The sequence below is a fragment of the Triplophysa dalaica genome, chromosome 9 (assembly GCF_015846415.1).
Source record: "Triplophysa dalaica isolate WHDGS20190420 chromosome 9, ASM1584641v1, whole genome shotgun sequence".
NCBI classification, from domain to species: Eukaryota; Metazoa; Chordata; class Actinopteri; order Cypriniformes; family Nemacheilidae; genus Triplophysa; species Triplophysa dalaica.
Genome location: NC_079550.1, coordinates 18,920,795 through 18,944,659, shown reverse-complemented (window position 1 = coordinate 18,944,659; position 23,865 = coordinate 18,920,795). Strand labels below are relative to the sequence as shown.

Here is a 23,865-nt window from a genome sequence, read left to right as displayed (position 1 = left end):
TCTCTACCCTGTTTTCTCTCGGAAGAGATTCTGAGTCTTATTATTGCAATTTGTCATCCACTGGCAATTTTTTGTGTGTGTAGTATTTATATAACGCAACATGTTTCATTGTCTACATATGGATTGTACAGCTAGCCCAATGTTGTATATTATACACATTCTTTAATATTCAAAAGTTTAGAGTAACTGCACTATAATGTTTCCTATAATCATACAAATCTTTTCATCTGAACTTGTATGCTTAATGTTGAAAATATTTTTTGCAAACAAAAATATAATTGTGCCCAACGTACTTTTTCATTACAAAACTAATATTTTATAACAATCTTTAATATGAACGATTTGGAGCAAATGTGACCCTGGAGAACAAAAACGAAATTGAGATTTTTACATCATCTGTAAACTGATGTATGAGGTGTTAGAATAGGACAATATCTGGCTGAGGTACAACGGTTTAAAACTCAAGAATCTTACAGTACCAACAAATCTAAATGTTGAGAAAATTTCCTTTGAAGTTGTTAATCGGTGGTACTGTGGCAGGCAATCCATTTACAATTTTTTTTATATATTTAAGGTAGGAAACTTAGAAAATTGTCTTCATGGAACAATGATCTTTACTTAATATTCAAATGATTTTTCGCATAAAAGAAAAATCGATAATTTTGTTCCATACAATGTTTTTTGCTAAAAATGTTTCCATGCTACTTAAGACAAAAATATAATAAAGAAAATGCAGACAATACGAGCCTAATGCATCAGTTATGTGCGTATTTTAGCAATGATAATGTGTGGGGTTCTATTGACACAACAAATTACTCCATTTTAATTTGTTATTTACTTTTTTACTCACACTTAACCTACCTAATATTTAAAATAAAATATTTGTATCAAATGTAAGTTTTTGATTTATTTGTACATTTGTTTGCCGAGTTCTCTCAAAAGAATTGACGCAACAAAAACCCAAGAAGCTGTTGATTGTCATTGATGCTTCAAAATAAAACCACTATCCAAGCTTTACTTCCAGAAGGCATGTGAAAATAATATATAAAAATAACTAAAAACAAGACTATTATTTTCATGTATTTTAGTTATGTTTTGTAATTGTCACATAAATATATTTTCTTGCTGACAATTTTCAAGACTCGATGTTTAAAAAATACATTCAGGATACAGCAAGGTTATGTCAATCTAACACAAGTCCCCTAGTCACTTTTTGTGATATTTTGACTAATATTCCCAAACATGGAACAAAACATAAGTGACGCTAACTTTTTAAACGGTAGTGTATATTCTTCTATTAGCCTGAATGACCACCAAGCATTTGCATTCAACATTTTATTTAAATCTAGTTAAACCCACAGACACATGCTTCCTATACAATTTGGTGAAAATTAGATAATAAATCACATGTACAATGCCTTCTCAAACCTCCGAACTGGCATTGCAAACATATTTGGGTTCCCAGTCATGGTTTCCCAACCACATAATCAGGAGTTGACCCCATAACTTCTAGCTGAAAGTAAACCTGACTTAATCCTGCTCTGGTCTGGCACTCATCACACATTCCTTTCAACTGATTGCACTTTCTTCTTTGCCCAATTGAACCCAATAGGATTTTGTTTATTTGGTGTGGCTTTTGTGTGCCAGTGTTTCCCCTCAGGCTGATATATATCAGTTTTGTCTGAGCTCTGTTTTGAAACCAGAGTTCTCGGGTCTGTATCTAAGTCCAGGTGACTTTCCCACCCATCAGCACTGACATCTATCCCATATGTAAACCCTAAAATCTGGTTATTGGCTTTCATCGAACGCACTCAAGCGCACACATATCCTTTTACACTCCAGAGTGCAATTAGTGTGGAATTTCGCTTTATGCACAACACTCGGCAACATTTTCCCTCTCAACCAGGCTTTCCTCATTAAACGCTTATTTGTGATGAAGAACACGCTGCATAATTGTCGCCTCGAAGTTCTCAGCATGTAACGTGCCGCGGTGAGGAATTGTTGTCCCGGCAATACTGGATTAACAGATAGTTTTTGTCAACCTAGTTAACATGTTCCTGGACCAGTTTCAAATAAGAGAGGCATTGCGATTTAACACCTTTGGAACTGGATAGGGCAACTATTTTAGTAAATCCTTTGACTCGGCATGCACATGTTCACAAAAGTGTCCATTGTCTTCAGACGTACACATTGGAGTTATTATTTTGTCTGCGAAGTGCAGTATCACTCCTAAAGTGATAAAAATGAGAAATCCAAATTCGTTGTTTTGCCTGTCAAGGCACATACAATATGCCTGGATTTGTTGGGTTTCATGTTTTCATGTATTTTTTGGTAAATCACATGTTCTTCGTATGTAAAAGTATCTTGAATGGCAAAAGGACCACATAGTTTCTTAAAGGGACAGTGCACCCCAAAATGAAAATTCTGTTATCGTTCACTCACCCTGCTCTCATTACCAACTTGTATGACCTTAAGTCTTCTGCAGAACACAAAAGAAGATGTTTTGTAGAATGTTGGTAATCGAACAACGGCGGTACCCATTCACTTGCATTGGATTTGTGTCTATGCAATAGAAGTGAACAAGTACCGCTATTGTTCGGTTACCATCGTTCTTCAAAAAAATCTTCTTGTGTGTTCTACAAAAGAAATAGAGTCATACAGGTCATGACAGTATTTTCAGTTTTGGGGGAACTATCCCGTAACTGTGTGTTCATACCAAACGCGACTTGCGCGAATAAATCGCATTATTCATTCGTAGTTTGACGCTTGAACATTTTGAGTTTACTCGCTTCATTCGCGCATCAAATTAACTTCACTACAGATGCGAGTCTCGTATATATATATATATATCTATATTGCTCAAATTGTGTAAAGATAGTTTTTGACAATTTACCAGATTGTCCGACCTCCTCACTCACTTTCTTCCAAGCAAGATCCTTTTTTGTTTCAATAAAAGTAATAGGTATCGTACAGCTTCAGGTACCCACAAATAGCAACGATGATATTGTCCTCCATTGTTGTTTGGGATTAAGATTGCAACGTCATAATCACGTAACTACTAGAGCAATCTCCTGATAGGTTAACGCGGCGCGAATTTTCGCCAAAGTGCAGATTTTTCAACTCCCGAAACGCTCAATTCGCGCAAATCGCATCATTCATGCCGCCTTGTGCCGCGCGAATCGCGGCGCAAGGAGGTCTAACGCGTCTTTCCATTGACTTAACATGTAAATCACTCGCGCTTAACGCTTCATTTGTGTTTGGTCTGAACGCAGCATTAGAATGCACTTTACCAGTTTTCAGTCTGGTTTGTTATAACGTCAATATCATATAATGAACAATGTTTCCCCCTTCTCTGTGTTTTTGAAAATAGCATGCTTATTAGTTACCAGAACTCTGCTGGAATATGCGAAACAAGTCAGCCGACACATCAGCAGCAGTCAAAAGTTGCTGGATGATATGCATTGCTTCTTCAAAATTAGACTTTATTCTGTCTGAGATTATTGTCTGTAAAGTGACCCACCACGGTTTTATTAAACGTAACGGTCCGATGTCGTTTTGTCCTATTGGGTGTCTAAAGCCCTGCCAGATCTGTCACCAGTCTTTCATTTCGACTTCATAATTTAATCATAAAGCTGCTGGAGATGTGAAGATCTGAGCGTTAGTCACGGCTAAACCTGACAATATAGCCTCTCTCTCAATTCCTGTTTACTGTGTCAATGATTCCCCAACATGAAATGAATCCAATAAGCCCAGTTAATAACCGTGTGTTATTATTCTGCCGCTCCGCTTTATTCATTCATCCAAAATCTTCTTTGGCGCTTCGGCTAACGCAATTTTTAGCACTCTCTCCAGCTAACTGTGTCACCTGATACCAACCCGTCAAAACGCGGTTGCATTTCCGTGACATATTGTAATGCGCCATAATCATCTAGCCTGCGGTGATCGCCCATCACAGCTCCGGTAACCCAGCGTCGTGTGCTACCCCACACTGCAGAGAAAAAGAGCCCACCCTCACATCTTCAGCCTCTAAATCCACTTCACTCCGAGGACCAGCGTATTTAAAACAGCAAACTTGACGATTTTCTTGCCAAGCCCTGAGAAGTGCTTATGCCTCGAGTCTCTCTGGGTGGCGGGGGAACAAGCTGTCTCTGTCTCTGCAGCGCAGGAGAAAGAACTGAGAGAAGAAAGATGATTTCATGTGTAATTTCTGGGGCGAGGAGGGGGTCTGTTTGGGATGAGGGATGCGACGGCTGGCATTTCGGCCCGCAGTGACCCTTTCTCTCCCTTGCTCACGAGCTCTGACTTTCTCTGCTTTTCTGCTTCAATACGATAAGATTTAGTGTCATGTCCATGAGTCAAATCTTATTTATTCACTGAAGCTTTTTGGGATCCCAGACATCAGTGGGAGAATTAAAAGGGAAGCTCTCGGCGGGAGTTCAGGAGGAAAGCCGGAGAATATCATTTTTACCAGTCATAGTGGTTTATGTGGATGTCATTTTGTTGTCACGCTGGGTCTTTTAACAGAATACGTATGTTTACAGGTACTGACAGCGTGACTTCCAGAATATAAGGGTACCTGTTGAGTTAGTACTCGAGTATCAGTGGTTGTTTATTATTTGGTGTTTTTATTTTGACATAATCTCCAGTAGATTAGATTAGATTAGATTCAACTTTATTGTCATTACACATATACAAGTACAGTGTAACGAAATGTAGTTTAGGTCTAACCAGAAGTGCAATTAGCAAGTGCAGGATATACAGTGTGAATAAATACAGAATACAATATTAGGAAAATACTATACAATGGCCATGTACTATGAAAATGTGACAGTCGGTATGTACTATGAACAATATAGACAGAAGGCTATAGTATCCTATAGTATCCAGTATCCTTTATATTTCAAATATTAAAGATGTAGATATTTTTTCATGATTCATTTAGTGCTAATATGGTGTTAGATTTGACTCTTGGTGGTAAAGAATTTGATTTAATTTGAATTCAATTTTTGATTCATGTTTTGGAAAGACCCCTCATGTGCGTCAGGACCACAAAACCAGTTATAAGGGTCAATTTTTTTAATTTGCGATTTATACATCATCTGAAAGCAAAATTACTAAGCGTTCCATTGATGTGAAACCCTGGATCACAAAACCAGTCTTTAGTAGTAGAGGAATATTTGTGGCAATAGCCAACAAAACATTTTATGGGTCAAATTTTTGGATTTTTTAATGCCAGAAATCTTTAGGATATTAAGTAAAGGTCATGTTCCATGAAGATATTTTGTAAATATACTACCATACATATATCAAACCATTTTTGTGAGTAATTTGCTTCGCTAAGGCATAATTTTCTCGCACCTTCAGATTCCAGAGTTTTAAATTGTTATATAATATCTAACTATATAATATCTCGGTCAAATATTGTCCTATCCTAACAAAACACTAAATAATTCAGATTATGTAAAATTTTTTATAAAAAAATTTTTATTCATAACAATGGTCTTGTTGTCCAGGGTCACTTAAAGTTAGTTAAGATAGGAGATACAACAGAGAAATTAGGCCGAGATGCAACTATTTAAAAATCTGGAATCTGAGGGTGCAAAAATCAAAATATAGAGAATCCTTTAAAGTTGTCCAATAGATGTGCTGTAACAGGGCGTTGATAAGAAGAAACTTTACAGAGACCTAACTTGAGAGGGTATTTTTACCGTAGGAAATTTACTAAATATCTTCATCGAACATGATCTTTATTTAATATCCTAATGCTATTTGGAATAAAAGACAAATCTATCATTTTGACCCATACAATGGATTGTTGGCTATACATATATATACCACGTATGACTGGTTTTGTCGTCCAGGGTCACATATTAAAAACCAACACTGCCCAAAGTTTGATCAAACTCATCTGTGATTATTAAGTAACAAAACAGAAACATTTTAAAAGTAGAACTGTAAATTCTACCAAGTTCCCCAAAAAAGTAAAAACATTTCCCGGCAGATTCTTTCATGGTTATCTGTCTGATTACAAAATTACAAAATATAGGATTGTCTCAATCTTCTGCCATACTTCAGCACCCATTCAAGGATCAACTGATCTGAGCTCAGTGTTAAGAGCTAATATTGTGCTAAACCGGGAACTATCGGTGTCTCAATCTTCTTCTGTTTTCGAAGATCTTTACAGTTAGTGACAATTAAGTATTTTTATCTCAGTCAAGCTTAATGGTGTGTCAAACATAGTCTCTTCAGTTAGACCTGACCTGATCCGTCTGCTTTAAACCTGATGTACACAGTGATTTTGCTGTCTGTATCTGTTCAGTGCCAAAAGGAGAATTTGGAGGTTGAACAGATGTCTCTTGAAACCTTTTTACTGCTTTAAGCAACTTCTCTTACTTCGGTAACATTAAGCAAATCACGCCAAATACTGTTTATAGATCACTTCACAGTATGTAAACACTGGTCCAGAAGTACTTTTATTAAACCATTTTTCATATATGATTAAATGTTTATGTTTATGGACTGTTTGTTTTACTGTTTGTGCTGGTCGTCACTCTTTTTCAGCTTTCTTTGTTTTACTTTTATTCCAAAAAGTAATTGCAAATGCTATACAATAAAATTCAACAAATTGTAACTGCGTTTCATATTTCAGCTCAAAACATTATACTCATTAAACTACTGTATTTTTATTTTGGAATATTGTTAAATAATAATAAAATCATATAATTTTTTTTACATTTTCACACAATGTGACAACTTGCCCCAATATAAATGTAAATCTTTGAATCATAAAGGCCTAAAAATATGCAGCATTATTAGCATATCAAGATTTTTGGCAGACAGTTTTTCCCTGCACAAAACCCACAGTGGTCAGCACAAACCACGTCTAAAGTTGTTTTTGCAAATGAAACTGTACTACATTTTTTGTTCCTCCATTGTATTGTTTTCATTCCGGTTGCATTTAATCATTTGCATCAAGCTTCTTTTTACGCTGCTTTTCGTGACCCATTTTTCGGTCAAAACCCACTAGTTGGAAACCGCTGAACTAGAACATATGAACCCAGTTCTCTAACCTAAATTAGTTTCAATAAAACTAGAAGCGGGCTAATAGAGAGCTGGCTTGAATCATGATATCAGTGAAGACCTCACTTGGCAGTCCATCAGTGGGATTTAGATCTGTGTAGGACTCTGTTTGAGCAGTATGAACCCCAAAGGTGATGTGTTCAGGCAAACATGACTTGTAATTGCTCTTTTTCTTTGCAGTATCATTTATTTAGCTGGACGCACGGTGATAATGACTGTGCGCGAGGGTGTGTTTACTTTCATTATCCTTCTTCCTGTTCAATTACTAGGAATCTGATTCCCGGAAGACCACTGAAAAGATGAAGCAGGCACTGGATTGAGGGATCAGTCACATGTTTACTCAGTAGTAAAGGGATAAAAACTTGGCGGAAAAGGAATATGGAGTCAGTGTCTTGATGTGACTTTACTGTAATTAATATTACAGCTCGCTGTCACAAGCGTCTATGAGGGCTTTGCTAGAAGTTCCCGTAATCGTCCGCCAAATTCTTGGCAAATCCCAACAGTCCCATAAAACCGCCTAAACCTCTCTCCACATTTTCTCCTTTCTTCCGCCCCTTTTTATTTTTCTTATCTAATTTCCTTCTGTTCTCCCTTCCGTTGTCTATGTATGCCTTTGTTGGCTGTTGGTCTTTGTGCCGAGCGCTCTTTCAATTAATCATTTGTTCAATCAATCCGTTTTCTCTACGCCTTGTCCCCTTACCTGTTCTCTCCATCCTCATCTCAACTCTTCATCTTCACTCTATTAATCTATCTGTTGTCTGTGTGTCCGTCCGTGACTAGCCCCTCTCTCTCTCTCTCTCTCTCTCTCTCCCTGCTGAATGTTTGTGGGCGCCAGGCAGTCAAAGCCCTTCACAACAGCAGCAGTCTCCTCCGATTACTGTGTGTTTGGGATTACCGCATACGTGCTACGGCACATTCCATCCGGTCCCAGGCTGACTTCCTCTCTGTGTCTTCTGGAAGTCATCGCAGTCCCAGCCAAACCTCAAACTAGCAGTGCTCTGCGTGTGTGCTGGAACCGGCGTGCCTGGTCTCTTTTTCGCCCGGCTGTAAAGATGGCCAACCTTAAATAGGTTGAGGTGGCTCAGTGAGGTTGGATATCTACTAGGTTCTATATGGATGGGTAATGGATGTGTTTGGTTGGTCAACCGCAGCATTAAACCCATCACATATTGAGTCAGAAATTTGCATCCGAAATTATGAATACGAGCTCACGTTGTGTCAATCACATTTACACACTGCCTCTGATGTTCTGTCCGTCATAAAAACAGACGATTTTCGCATCCGTCAAGCATTTTGAATGGCCTTTTTGAACAATTCAGAGACACCTTACAAACGAGAGGAAAATACGAAAAAGTGCATACAAAAATTTAGTATGTGCATAGACCTTTGTGCTTTGAAGAGTTGTACTCTGTCCACGGGTATAGGAATAGACATCATTTAATATGAATCTTATGTGAAAAATAGGTCACTATTATACACTTAGTGCTCAATTTTTTTACAATAATTGTGTACCTAATATACAAAAACTACTACGTGAAATTCACTTATGAAAATCTAAGTGTACTTAACTGTGCTATTTTGAGACCATGAATATAAGTAATAAAGACTATATTTTTAGAATATTAATTAATTAATTTAGCGTCACCTAGTGGTGAGGTTACTAATTGCAACCAAAGGCTCACTTCAACCCTCCCTTTCGAAGCACTCAAGGGTCGCACTTTCAGTTATGTAAGTTGCGCTATGAGTTGCTGCTCTAGCAAAACTCTCCTGCAGAGTGATAACGCTTCAATCTGATGATGACTAAAGTATTGTTGCAAAACAAATGAAAACTACATTAAATTTACAATGCACAAATAGATTTTTACTCACACTCATTGTGCCGTGAGATTCAAGTCATTTGCGCTCGTCTAGGAAACCGATAATACTTCCGATTAGTATAAAACCTTTTAGTATTCTGTTGGGATGATACTGCCCTTCTAAAATGAATACCTTGCATGGTTGCAAAGTGTATAGCATGTCATTTGGAAGACAACTATAATTAAGTATATTATATTGCATTTCTGTCAATAGATCCTCCAAAGAAATACTCACTGTACCTTTAAATACTGTATTATATGTTTTCATGGATGCTTATAATAATATTACAAGGTGCACAGAGATGGTTAAAAACAATAAACTAAGCCTTTTCGGAACAGATTGTCAGACCTAGCAACAGTAACCAGGCGGGAGGTGCTAGGTATAGCTTCGATTAACGGCTTCATTATCATCAGACTGCTCTCCTCCAAGCTGTACTGAAGACAGGTAATGTCCAATAAATAATGCATGTTAATTCTGGAAAAATCCCCATCTGTACAGCCCGGCAAAATGAAATGATACTGTACTGTACATTGACTGCTTAGAAGATCTTTTTTTATTGTTCTGCTGGATGAGATAAATGTGAGTCATTCTAGTTTGATGGCCTTCATGGGTGGAAGATGTAGTCTTTAAAAGAATCTCTCATCTTGATGATACCACGGCAATTTAAAGACAAAGAGGAAAAAGTATGTGGAAATTTATGCATGCTGTATATCATTTCTCCCTCTTCTGCAATTTAGCAAAATTGCTACATACGATTTATGACATACTTTTCCTTCTTCTTTCTTTCTTTCTTTCTTTCTTTCTTTCTTTCTTTCTTTCTATCTTTCTTTCTTTCTTTCTTTCTTTTTTTCCATATTTCTTTCTATCTTTCTTTCCATATTTCTTTCCATATTTCTTTCTTTCTTTCTTTCCATATTTCTTTCTTTCCATCTTTCTTTCTTTCCATCTTTCTTTCTTTCTTTCCATCTTTTATTCTTTCTTTAGATCTTTCTTTCTTCTTTTCTTTCTTCCTTTCAATCTTTATTTCCTTCTTTCTTTTCTTTCTTTCTCTCTTTCCATCTTTCTTTCCATCTTTCTTTCTTTCTTCCTTTCTTCCTTTCTTCCTTTCTTCCATCTTTCCATCTTTCTTTCTTTCTTTCTTTCTTTCTTCCTTTCTTTCCATATTTCTTTCTTTCTTTCTTTACATCTTTCTTTTCTTTCTTCCTTTCTTCCTTTCTTCCTTTCTTCCTTTCTTCCTTCCTTTCTTCCTTTCTTTCTTTCCTTCCATATTTCTTTCCTTCCATATTTCTTTCTTTCTTTCCTTCCATATTCCTTTCTTTCTTTCTTTCTTAACATCTTTCCATCTTTCTATCTTTCCATCTTTCTTTCTTTCTTTACATCTTTCTTTCTTCCTTCTTTTCTTTCTTCCTTTCCATCTATATTTCCTTCTTACTTTCTTTTCTTTCTTTTCTTTCTTTCTTTTCTTTCTTTTCTTTCTTTTCTTTCTTTCTTTCTTTCTTTCCATATTTCTTTCTTTCCTTCCATATTTCTTTCTTTCTTTCTTTACATCTTTCTTTTCTTTCTTCCTTTCTTCCTTTCTTCCTTTCTTCCTTTCTTTCTTTCTTTCTTCCTTTCTTTCCATATTTCTTTCTTTCTTTCTTTACATCTTTCTTTTCTTTCTTCCTTTCTTCCTTTCTTCCTTTCTTCCTTTCTTCCTTTCTTCCTTCCTTTCTTCCTTTCTTTCTTTCCTTCCATATTTCTTTCCTTCCATATTTCTTTCTTTCTTTCCTTCCATATTCCTTTCTTTCTTTCTTACATCTTCCTTCTTTCTTTCTTAACATCTTTCCATCTTTCTATCTTTCCATCTTTCTTTCTTTCTTTCCATATTTCTTTCTCTCCATCTTTCTTGTTTTTTTGTCTGTAATTTCTAATTCTCCTCTTGTCTTTCAGGCGAAACCAGCTCTTATCTGCCACCACTGCTTTTAACTTGCTTCAGAGTCGGGAAGAAATGAAAAATGAAAACCTTTTGCATAAAACGGTAAGTTATAGAAATCTAAAACGGTTGCTGTGGAACTCTAAATAATCACCATGCTTTTGGAGATGAATATTTTACCATAATTTAGAGCTCTGGAAGTAATCACCAGTCTTGTAGAGTGAGGGTCTCCTCTGGGCTTATTTCGGTCTGGTTTGTCACACGTAGTGGACAGAAAAGATTGTGAAACCCAAGCCCTGTGGTTCTCTTGAAGGTGAGGATCAGCTAATACCTCCTCTTCTGTTTTTAAAGAGCAAAAAACACATATTGTGTCAGAATATGGTTTGCTAACTAGCGTACAGACACACTGTCATTGAGCTGGCACATGTTTCACAGCGGTCCTTGAGGGCACGAAGAACGGCAAACAAAACTTGACAACTCGAAAACATTTAGACGCAAGTTCTCGCATGAGATTCTGTTTAGAATCCAAGAACGATATGTTATCTTATGGTGCAGCTGTTAACACATTTCAAAACGATATGTTTCACTTGGTACAGAAATATAGACTTGATAATTTGGTTTATTTTCACTGTGTGGGGGGAGGGCTTCATCTCTCATCATTGGCATTCCTTAAAACGTCCTCATTTTTGTTTTATTCCCTAGGTAATAACAGACGGAGTCCGCTAGCCGAGATTCGAGCACAGTTGACGGCTGTGGCGTGATGGTGCAAAAAAAATCTCATTTGCATATCCTGGTGAAGTTGTGTGCTTAAAACTTTCCACTCATCTTCCCTCTTAATCACTCTCTCAATCGCTTTCTCTGCTTATAAAATCCCTATTAGCATATTCTTCTCAAGTTCATAAAGAACCGCATGGCCTATGGACCGGCCATGCAGAATGCTGCCTAATAAATGAGCAACGCTCGGCATCTCTGATATCAGCCTGAAAGTATGCGCGCAACATTGTATTGAGCGCTTTCCTCATATGGCATGTTCAAAACACACACACAAAGAGTTTCATTATTTGAAAAGATGAATGAAAGGAAGAAGAAAGAAATGTTTTGGCACTTTTGAATTGATTGTGCAGAATGGGCTGTGCAGACGACATTGTGACAGGTTCTCTCTCTGTTCGTGGCGGTTTGCTGATACGGGGGGCCTGAGAGATGTGCCGGGCTCCTTTTAACTGCAAACACAGATTCTATTTGAATGCAGTATGATAGCGCATGCATGGAGTGTTGTGGCTGCCGTCGGCTACCCTTGTCGCCGGCCTCTTTTTGATGGTGTTTTTGTGATGCACGTAGCAAGACACTGCTCGGAGGGAGGCTTGTGTGGACACTTTCTGTCTTGCACAAATGAACAAAAAGAACAATGCCTGTGTGTTACCTTGTAGCACGTGTTACTTTCCTGAGGTTAGTAATATAAGTCATATCAAAATCATATGTTATGTTATGGTGAATAACACAGAAATGATTTAAATATAAATATTTAATTGCAATAGATGATACACAAAATTGTACCTTGTTGCAGGAAAGAAGAAAAAAATGTATGCACTTTATAAGCAATTCCAGTCCTAATGAGTATGTAACAAGCTGCACATGCACATTCTGGTTCACATCAGCAAAGAATAGAGTACCTGTAGATTATTTCTGAAAAAGTAATTACTTATTTCAAGTAAATAAAGTAAAACTTATGTCTAGCCAGTAGCAGTTACTTTGGGTTACCAGTAGAAGAACCGTTACTTGGCCAATAAAGTTACACAACCCATTAAAAAAATTGCTTATTTAAAGCGGGCATAACACACAGGGTTTCTGCCAATCTAGTTTCTGCCAAGCATGTAGTTTGATCACATTTATAAAAGACAGATACAGCTTTATGATTGTTTCTGAAAACATACTGCGCGTATGGTGGGGAGGTGTAGGCTGAACTTAAGCACATGGTCAACAAAACACAGACATTAGTTTCACTCATCCGCATGCGGTTCATGTCTGGCTTGTTTTAGCGCTGGGACGGCTCCATATGTCAGTTTCAAACAATCTCCAAATCCAGCCTTAATTCCCATGCTGCCGCATGGGCATGCTGCATGCTTTTCCGGGAGAATTTTCCAATAAGGGACTAAGAAAAATTGTAACATACAGTTTAACATTTTCGAAAAAAACTTTCAGAAACCTTTTTTGACAATTTGACCAGGTCAAGCATGAGAAGACAGCACGTTTAACATTGCAACGAAGTCAAAATGTATAACACATCATTGCAGCACCCCATTAAAAAAATTATAGACAATAAAATTCAACAAAATGTTTAATATATACAATTATATTACAATCAAATATTAATATGAATTACATATAATATCATATAAATATTATTGCATTTACTCAGACCGATAAACAACACAGACTTTAACAAAAGTTTACTTCGGGCCAGGTGCTTGCGTCCGATGAAACCATCTATAACATACTGTATGTGGTAAGCATGCATGTATATTGTTTATCATGTACTTTCCATAAATAAGTAACTAAAGTTAATGCTAAATCATAAAGCTTTTTAGGACCATCAAAAGAATTCTAAATTCTTATTCTCACCACTATAATAAAAATATTAATTTAAATATTAATTTAGCTATTTGAAAACTGTAAAAAATTGTTAAGAGTCATTCACTAAAATTAGATTATGGACACACCTTATATTTGGGAGGAATGTGACCTACAGTATACATGTTTTTTGGTCTACTACTTTTGTGAGACCACTGACGTTTCTATAGAATTTATTTCAAAGTGTCTTTAATGGCAAACAAAATATTAATGTTATCCATTTGTTTATGTAATATATTACATAAAGGGCCGCATTATGAATGTGAATGACAACCAGAACGCTATTGACATTGCACTGAATCAGCTCCATGAGGTTAAGTTTGGATAAAGTGAAGATTTGATAATTGTGAGACTGTAGAGGGTCTGAAAGAGAGCGAACGAGAGAAGATGAGACGCAAGAGCAAAAGTGAGAAAAAGAGGCAGGGCGACGTTATGGTCGAGTGAATGATAGAGCTCTCCAGACAAACTTAAGAGAAAAGAACTATAGCGCAGAAGTGGAAATGAAGCAGATGAAGGGAACGCTCACAGCTGTCTCGCAGCAGAAGGAAACGGCGCTCTCCTGATGTTCCAGGTGCAGAAACCCCCTTCTTCTCTTCTCGGTCTCTCTCTCTTATTCTTGTTCTCTCTCTGAAGGTTGTCTGGCTCGAACGCCCTCAGTAAATGTCAGAACAAGCTGCTGCTCTTCCCAGACCACGCAGTGGGAGAACCACCAACCTCATCGCCTTGGCAACCCCTTGTCTCTCGCCCGAAAGAAGAAAGGGCGAGGAGGTGGAGAAGAAAAGGGCTTTTATGCTTCCGTCCCCCCTGCACACACACACACTAACATGCCCGTCATGCCCCCACCCACCCGAGAGACCTCTCTGAGACCTGGAACATGTGGGTGAGCTCCCAGGCTTTCTGAAAAGAGTGCTTACAAAAATGAGAAAGTGTTAGTGATGTAGACGTTTACAGAGTTCGAGACGCAAACAACTAGATTTACTGATTAAATTACCATCAGCCCATTTCACTTTTTCGTTTCTTGGTTAAGATTTGCTTTTTATTTACCAATTTACAGTTAATTTACAGAGAAGGGAATGCTTTATATGAAGATGAGTTTGTGAAACATTGCTAAATTAGATCGTAATGAAAAAACTCAGCTGTGGTATATTCTATCGTCATAAAATCTGACACTATATCAGGTTACCAAGGATACGTCACAGAGGGCGAAAGCATCTTCGATCAAGAATGTCACTTGAATATTTACAAAAGAAAATAGAAAGTGTTTTAAATTTAAGACAACAGGGAGAGGAAGAGAACGAATACTACACAGTATGTGTGAACGAAACAGTACATGAAAGGCAAGTATACATGAAATCATTATTATTTTTGTTTACATTTAAACCAATGGGAGATGTCTAGTCGTATACAATAAAAAAAGTAATGTCATCATGTCGTCACGCTTATGTTATTCTAAACCTCTATGCATGTCTTTCTTCTACACAACACAAAAGAGGATATTTTAAGAAATATCTCAGTGGTTTTGTGTCCACATAATGTAAGTCAACACTGGAACGAAAATTGTTTGGTTCCCAACATTCTTTAAAATGTATTCTTTTGTGTTTGGAATGACATTTGGGTAAATAAATAATGAAAGAATCTTCACTTTTCATTGAAGCATCTCTTTAAAATGGCTTTGAATCACCTGGCTACCATTGATCGATGAACAGTTGGTCCTTACCCCAAGTCAATATGCTCAAGCCAACAATATTAAAAGTGGCACCTATCCTCCTTGTTTAGTTTTCAAGAATATCATCATGCGAATTGCTTCGTTCTCTTTGCACATTACACTGGCAAAGAAAGAAACATCTTTCCCAAAGTATAACATTTATAAAAATGCACTGCACACCTGAGATGCCGAGATGATCTACTGTATAAAACAAACTTGAAATGGAGTCTATCTCTCAAAAAGAACAAGAGCTTCAGTTTTGGACGCGCATGGTGCCTTTAAATCTATAATTTTTTCCTCCACTGCATGAGCTCCATATTCTCCGTGCAAAGGAAGCTTTATGTGTCATCAGACCACATGGGGCCATTTTGTTGGATGGTACTTTGAGACTGCAGGTGCTCTTTCCATAATGGCTGCTGGGACTGCATTTCTTCCTCAAAAGTGCCCTGTCTGTCTCTCTTTCTCCCGGACTCCCTCTCCCCGTGCGCCACCTCTTACTGCGTCTCTGCAGCTGAGCTTGTACCTCTTGAAAGCTGTTGTTTGTGCGGTCTTTTCCGAGAAAGGGAGAGTGGGATGGGGTGGGTGTGTGTCTAGGTTTATGGCGATGTTCCATCAGGTCGCTGTGGTGACAGCATTTAGCAGAGCTCCTCGGGGAGAGAGAGAGGACGATAAAATGAACGAGCGGGATGGTGAATAAGTCCTGAAACATACTTTACGCAAGTATTTAAATGCAGATGAGAATTCTTGGCCGGCACATTGCGAGCTTGGCCCTGTTGAGCTCACTGCTGCTAAAAGACTTCATTTAAGAGTGCGATGGAGTTGCCTTCAAATGTGTCGTGGTATTATTTAGGCCATTAGTTAAAAAGGTGTCCACTTTTAACTTGCTCAGCAAGATTTTCTTTGAATTGTTGCTCTGAAAGAACTGTTAACAGCTCCTTTTTGTGATTATTTGCATTGCTTTATGAATTGCTGTCTGACACACGTTGGAATGAAGCAATACACAGAAATACGTTTGAGGCAGTGGAAAGGGCTCAGCATAATATATTCGAAATCGAAAAACGATTGTCTGAGACCTGATTTCGAACAAAATCTGGTCCAAACGACAATTTTTTCACTAGTTCGCCGCAGCAAACCAAAAAGGACTCTCCGGGAGTGTTTGCCGGTAAACACCCTTGAGCCACCATTGGTCCATGGCCATGGGAAATAACGCGTCATTTTATTTATCTTACGTCATGTAAACCCCGCTTCCAGAAACATAAGGGTGTTTGATTTTAAGAAAACACTATACCGTCTCTCAACGTTTACAGGCTTCGTTTTACCCCAAAACGCAGAACTAAAGTGTAATTCTCATGAACTAGCCCAAGCCCTTCGCATTTAAGATGACTTAAAAAAAAATGATTTGGATAAACTTAAATAATAACATCTTTAAAATAAAAAAATTGGGTCGAAACTGAGTCTCTACAAAGATAAAACATATCAACAAGATGCGAATAGGGAGAAATTCATCGCTCAATATGGCCGCACGAAAAAAAGTCATTTTAGAGCGATTTAAGCTTAGCAAACCAAAGTTATGGAACAGTTTATGTGAAGTTTAATTTTTGATCGGAAGTGTGATCCTTAATTCTGATTTCAGCCAAGGATTTTAGAAATAGAGTATCTGCCTGTTTAATTTCTATTATTTGTTCAGCATTTGGTCAACACTTGCTGTTTTTAATGTGCTATAAAAATGTGATTGCTGACTGAAAGATGGTGCTATTTTTTGCTCTTAATTCATCAAACCAAGTTGGCCCAATGTCAGCATGGAAACCATGAAAAATAAACGCAAGTTAAAACGAAACATAAACCATTTCTGTTCGGATTATGTATTAACCTTGTTTAATTCAAGACTCTGCTCCTGGCCTACAGGACAACTACTGGTTCGGCACCACCTTATCTTAAATCGCTAATGCGGACATAGGTACCAGCCAGATCCCTACGCTCTGCAAACGAACGACGTCTTGTGGTGCCATCCCATAAAGGTAAAAAATCTCTCTCGCGCACCTTCTCCGGATCTGTTCCACCTATGTGGAATGATCTGCCCACTGCTACAAGATCTGCAGATTCTGTAGCCATCTTTAAGAAACGCCTGAAAACACATCTCTTCCGCCAACATCTGACTGATCTGTTCTGACTCTTTTCTTCTCTACTCTTTTCTTCTCTACTCATACTTCTAAAAAAAAGTATGAATGAATGGTTTCCGTATACTGTGTTAGGCTATATGAGACTAGTCTTCTTTTTGATTGCACTTATGCTTTTGTTGTACTTATGCTGTCCTAATTGCTTCCATTATCTACCCCACTTGTAAGTCGCTTTGGATAAAAGCGTCTGCTAAATGACTAAATGTAAATGTAATGTAAATGTTTAATGGGAAACTGTTCTATGAGGTGGCCAACAAAACCAGTCTTACGGGTAAATTTTTTAGAAATTGGCATTTTTACATCGTCTGAAAGCTGAATTATTAAGCTTTCTATTGATGAATGAGTTGTTAAGGAAAAGACAATATATGGTGGAGATACAGACGTTTATAACTCTGGAATCTGAGGGTGCAAAAAAATCTAAACATTGAGAAAATCGCCATTAAAGTTGTCCATCAGAGGCGCTGTAGCAGGCCATCCACTCACAATAATAACGTTTTTAAGTATTATGGGTAGGAAATTTACAAAATATCTTCATTGAACATGATCTTTATTTGATCTTTATATGATTTTGGGCATAAAAGAAAAACTGATAATTTTGATCCATGATCCAATGTAATTTTGACTTTTACTAAAAAAGTTCCTGTGCTACTTAAGACAATGTGAATCATGCAAAAACATAGGATTATTACAAAAAGCTTAGTTCACTCAAAAATGAAAATTCTGTCATCATTTACTTAGGTTCTTGTCTTTTCAAACCTGCATGACTTAATTTCTTCCGCAGAATACAAAAGAAGATATTTTGACAAAAGTTAACCGAACCGAGCTGTCACCCATTCACTTCTATTGTATAGGCACAAAACCAGTGCAAGTTAATGAGTGCCGGTTAACAACTTTCTTTACATTTTTAAATGAACTATCACTTTAAGCCCCTCCTATAACGCCACCCTTAAACCTCACGTCACTGGTGCAAAAGCAAATTGTGCTAAAACGTACTAAGATGTTACAAATTCATACAAATTAGCCACCTTTCATAAAAATTATGAATTCCCGTGAGATTGTGTTGTACTGTATGTCTTGTTAATGTTTAAGCAAATTCCGGACTACACTTCGTCTCAATTGTAAAATCTCCTTTACAAAAACCAGTTCAGAACGGCTGTTTCACACCTAACAGTGACCGTAAGATGTAAAATGATTCTGATAGTGTTGCAGTCGGTCAGGTCTTAAAAAGCCATCTGTTTGCAAGTTAAAGACTACAGTTAACACTGTCAAGAAGTCCACGAGACACTCTAGCTCTCCCTCCATCGCTCTTTCCTTTCATTCCTTTCACACGACTGGTGTAATTTTCCCTCAAACAGAATATTCTCATCGCTCTCTCTCTCTATTCTAGTGTGGTCTGTTCTTTCGCACATGTTTTTAATGTTTCCACTGACAGCTCAACAATATATCTTATTTTGTTCTCCTTATCTTTGTCATTCATTCTGGCTGCCTCTTGCTTTCTATTCCATAGTTTCAAACTCTCAATCTCTCGCTTTCTCTCTGTCCTCAACGTAGCAATTTCCTTTAAGTCACTCTTAACAATGCTTCCACTCTCTCTCCCTTTCAAAATGACATACAGCCTATCCAGCACATGTCTTTTTCACTCTATATATTAGAAGCTCTCTCTATATTAACTGCCATGATGTTATGTGAGTTAGAAGTTTTTAGTCTCGGTTCTCGGGAGACACGTGTGCTTTTTATTGGGCGACTCCTCAACGACACAACCCTGGGGTCAGGGAAACACTATTTTTCATATCTTGAGGATTTTTGAGTTGTACGTTTGGCCACCTCTGAATCCACTGAGGCCGTATGAACTTGAATAACAGTTCGCATGTGATTTAAAATGTATGTTGCAATCACATAACAGTTTAAGATTAACGCCCAATGGGTTTGACTTTGACTGGTAAGCAACCTTTTAGCGAAGCTTGGAAGTTTTGCAACTCATAACTCGTCACAACATTGACCAATCTTGTCTTTCTATGTCTTGTGTCAATGTAATATGTGTGAGGCATTGTCCATATGTGGGGTTTTTATATGTGTGTGTGTGTGTGTGTGTGTCTAAATTTGTTCCTTTCTGCTTCAGTGCCTTGACCAGGCGGCAGTGACCTGTACCGTCTAGCTTCCTCATAACCTCAGGTCTTTAGGGAGATCCTTACCTTTCATGTGCCCTTCCGCCAATGTCACAGCAAAGTAGGTCAGGACATGAAAAAAACACCCACACAACACTGTAACTTTGAACAGGCAGATAGGGGAACACCGGGTGTGGGCCACGTCTCTGTGAAGGCTGGGCCTGGCTTATATAAAAGGTCAAAAGATCGCCTTTATTTTATATTTGGATTATTAGTTGGGAGACACTTTTAATACTTATATATACTATATACACGTATATAATCAGTGGTGCTTGATATGGTTGTGACTTTTTTACCAATGAAGTCTGGGGTTGGGTTTTTAGGCTTGGCCAGCATGGGGTTTCTCGTAAATGGGCTTGCACAATATCAACGTTTCACAGCATGATTACAGTGGCCGAAAACTCCATAATAACAATTATATTGTAATATATTTATAAAAAAAAAATATAAATTATAAATTTCAAATTTCAGAGGTCATGCCAAAAATGGTATACCGTGAGACCCCTACGCTGAAAAAAATATTCATTTAAATTGGACCTTTAAGACTTGTTCTAGTGTTGCATTAATCAACAGGGTTGATCTAAATTACTAAACTCTGTACTGAGTTTGTGTATTCAACTAAATCAATGTGGAATCAGTTGTTTTGGTTCATTGTTGATGTGTTGCCTTCTTCAATACAACTCTAGGAAAACAGAAAGATTTTCACCCTGCCTTACCCCATCACCGGTGACATGCGCTGAAGTTTGTGCTGCTCTTGACAGACTGGAGTAGGTTGAGGACATCCTGACCTTTCCTTGAGGTACCTACTAAACAAATACAAAAAACTCTAAGCCTGTCTTGTGATCGAATAGTGCTGCACAAGTGGCACACATGCTTTGCGACAGACTTTGAGGTGATGACTGGGATGTTGGATGGTTATGGTGATTTGAGACCAGCATGCTGAATACTGTGTGAATTATCTTATTACTGAAACCCTGTAGGGTGGAATCACAGGGACGAGGCAGGAGAAGGAAAGCCCAGCTGACAGCCATAAAGAAAGAGTCCAGAGCCCCCCAGCCGTCAGTGGAGACATCACCATCTGGAGCGAGGCCTGCACAACATGCTGGGCCTGTCAAAAAGACGAAGCTCTTTTCACAGCACACTTTTGTCCATCCTCTCTCTCCTCCGGTGGAGCTCTCACTATCCTGCAGAGCTTTCACAGTTCTCCTCTCCACAAAGCCCTCCCACCGTACGGATTGTTCCGTTCGTCGGCAGGAGGGAGGAACCGGATGGACATCACTCATCCGGGATTCTACAGAAGAGTTAACCAGTAGAATGGGTAGATTAACACTAATCTTTTGATGGTTATCCACCTTCTTTTGGTGTTGAGTCGGGGGAATGCTGAATAATTCGCTGTCATTGACTTTGTCCAACATCACAAGTGTTTGCGTCTGGTGTTAAATATAACAACGTAATCTGAACATGAATTAAGTTTGGTAACTTGACAGTTTTATTATTAGATTGTCATTTGACAATAGCATTCATATTCCTTACGAAATAAAAATGTATACAAAAATGTTATGCAATATTTTAAAAATACATATGTAAATCTATATATTGGCAACCGAGCCGACAACCAGCCAATGATTTAGTCTCTAGAACATAACGTCTTATTATCCCTACTTGTTGGCGCTAGCCGCTCAACACGATGAGGCTAGGCTAGCGCACCGCCCAGGGGAATTAGCCTGCTAGCATACTGGTTTATTTATTTTCAAGCCAACTGCTAAAGTTTAAGGGGGCCATCCCTCCGTGGTTCGGTAAACAAACTGGATGAGGGAAAAGATTGTTGGAGGATAGCACCAAGGGTTGCCTTTCACCTCAGTGCCACAGGCATATCGGAGTAAGAAGCAAAGCTAACAAATCCCATCGTGATCTAAGAGCACGTTTATTTGAGGCGGATGGAAGATCTGACTCAACTAGCTTTGAAAGTCTCCCGTCGATGGCTATTCACAGGACTTTCTACATTCTTTCTGCCCATAATGCAGGTTTTGAACTCGAGGGGTGAAATGCGGAGTGGTGCGGCGTGTCTAAACAGACCTGTCAGCACCATTCGCTGTATATTGTAAAGTTTGTTTTACTCTTCCCAAACAACCGTTGAACCTTTCAATGAGAAAACCTCAAAGGAGCTCATTTGGGATACTTCCGTTAGCCTCTTCGTTCTTGTATTTATTTGAAAATTGAATAAACTATTGCCGTGTCATCAATTAAGAGCTTGATCTTCGCCACCGTGACGAGAAGTTAATTGGCTTGTGCCAATGAGAGCTCAGGAGATAGTGTGGGTTTAAGCTGAGACATCAACAACGGTGAGAATTTCCGAGGTCATTTTTTGATTGCATCGCTGGGCTCCAGAATCGCTCAAGAGCAATGACCAGTAGATTAGTCTTAAAGAAAAGCAGAGTGCTAAAGCGTCACTGTGGAGTGTCACCATCTTTGATCTTGTTTTCTCAGACCTTTCCTTGAAGGTTTCCCAATCGCCGAGCTTTCACGGGCCGAACATGCATGCGTGAAATTTCGCACCGCCTGCCGTCGCTTCTGCTTTGTAACCTGTGAGCTGTGAATGAGGTATTGGCGGGGAAAAAAGGTTCATCGATCTCGCCTCACCTGCTTTTTTTTGCTTTTCCGCTCTGTCTTCTCAAAACATGTCTTTTTCACTCAGTTGACTTCCATTCAAAGCCAGCCAGCGATGGTGAATGCTTGACTAGGTTCCTTTGCACCAGCAGCCCCCTGGGTTCTGGCCAGTGGCCTGAAAGACACTTGAGGCTGTAGAGGAATAGAGAGCCAGCACAGGCGGGGGGCTAATAGCGGTGCACGGGATTGTCTTCACGGGTAGGGTGGGGGCCGGGAGCTGAGAGTTTAGGGCCAGAACCATCTGCTTTTGTAGTTATGTGCATCAAAGCCAGGAGGAGCACGGCAGGAGATCTCCTTTCACTGGGGACACATTACATATGGGCCTCATATTTCTCCAGGACGGGTTCCTGCAGACCTTTGGGAACGTATCACAGCCTCCTCTATTCTCTTTTTCTCCGCATGACTACTGAGAGCAAAATAGGTGTGGAGAGACAGGAATTCCCCATTATTTACCCTGGGAATTTAGATAACAGATGAGTTTGTTTGACCCGGCAGACCCCGAACAGCAAACACTCCCCTCTCCCTAATTTTAACCACTTTTTATTGCGGAAAAGGAGATCTTTGCTTTATTTTTTTTGCTAGTGGGAATTCAAAATGGGTCACTAGATGGCTCGGAAAACACGCTCATAGCATGATTAATTATTTAAGTGACTAATACTTTATTCGCCTCTGAGCGCTTGTGACTTTAATCCATGGCAGGGGCACAACTACCAGTGTTTGGCTCGCCACTTGTGTATACACAATCTCACTTTCTCGTTCTTCTGTCCCTAGCTAAATTCAATTTCAGATTCAATTAGCTTTATTGGCATGACCGAGATACATATTTGATCTACCAAAGTTTTATCACGTCTGTGTCAGCATTCTTACAGTCAGTTTATATTTACCCGCCCTCCTCCATCACTTGCATCCATGGAGCGTGGTACTGTAAAGTTTGTGGTTGCTTTTAATGTTGTATAAGAGACAACTGAGTTTTAAAGTGCATGTTTTTACGCAAATTTGTGAAAAGGGGGACATCATGCATATATGCATCACGTGCTTCCTTACGAGATAACATCGCTGTTTGCAACAATACAGCGTTATTTTGCATCTCTGTGGGAACGTAAGACGTCCTCATTTTGTAAAGGTTGCCTGAGATCCAGTGAACCATTTTGTGAGACTTTTGTGGAGTGTTCAACTTATCAGATTTTTACAAAAGAAAAATGGCAATAACATGAACATTTGTTGTTTGTAAACTTTTGGGGGGGGCTACTGTCCTTCCCTAACCTTGTATCTTCACATTTCTTGATTGATCTTTTCCTTAACCCCGATAGCACACAACCATTTGGCAGACGTTTGATGTCTGCATTTAACACACATGTATGGTTAAGATGTGGACATCAACAGTTTTTCGCTCTTTATTTTCTCTCTTTTTTTCCTTTCAGCTAGTCTTTCTGCCTCTATTTTTGAGTCATTAACTTCCGGAAGAAGCAAGAGAGGGAGCTGAAGCCACCAGAAGAGAACCATTAGTTAAATATTATCCAGTCTGTTCTATGAAGGCTGCAGGGCAGGCTGGCGCTCGGAAACAATGGAGCATGTGGGACCCCCACCGCCTCCAGCCCTTAACATATACAGGCGGATCTCTCAGGTCTTCACGACTCGCACTGTAGCAGCGCCACAGATGGCTAGCCTCTAATG

General features: G+C 38.6%; 1 long non-coding RNA gene across 1 annotated transcript; it reads left to right on the top strand.

Annotated features, from left to right (window-relative positions):
* The first annotated feature begins 17,079 nt into the window (after positions 1-17,079).
* LOC130429207 (uncharacterized) lies at positions 17,080-20,710 on the top strand. Its single transcript, XR_008907550.1, has 4 exons — positions 17,080-17,200; positions 19,479-19,585; positions 20,211-20,323; positions 20,505-20,710. It is a non-coding gene; the product is annotated as an uncharacterized LOC130429207 (long non-coding RNA).
* Positions 20,711-23,865: the final 3,155 nt, after the last annotated feature.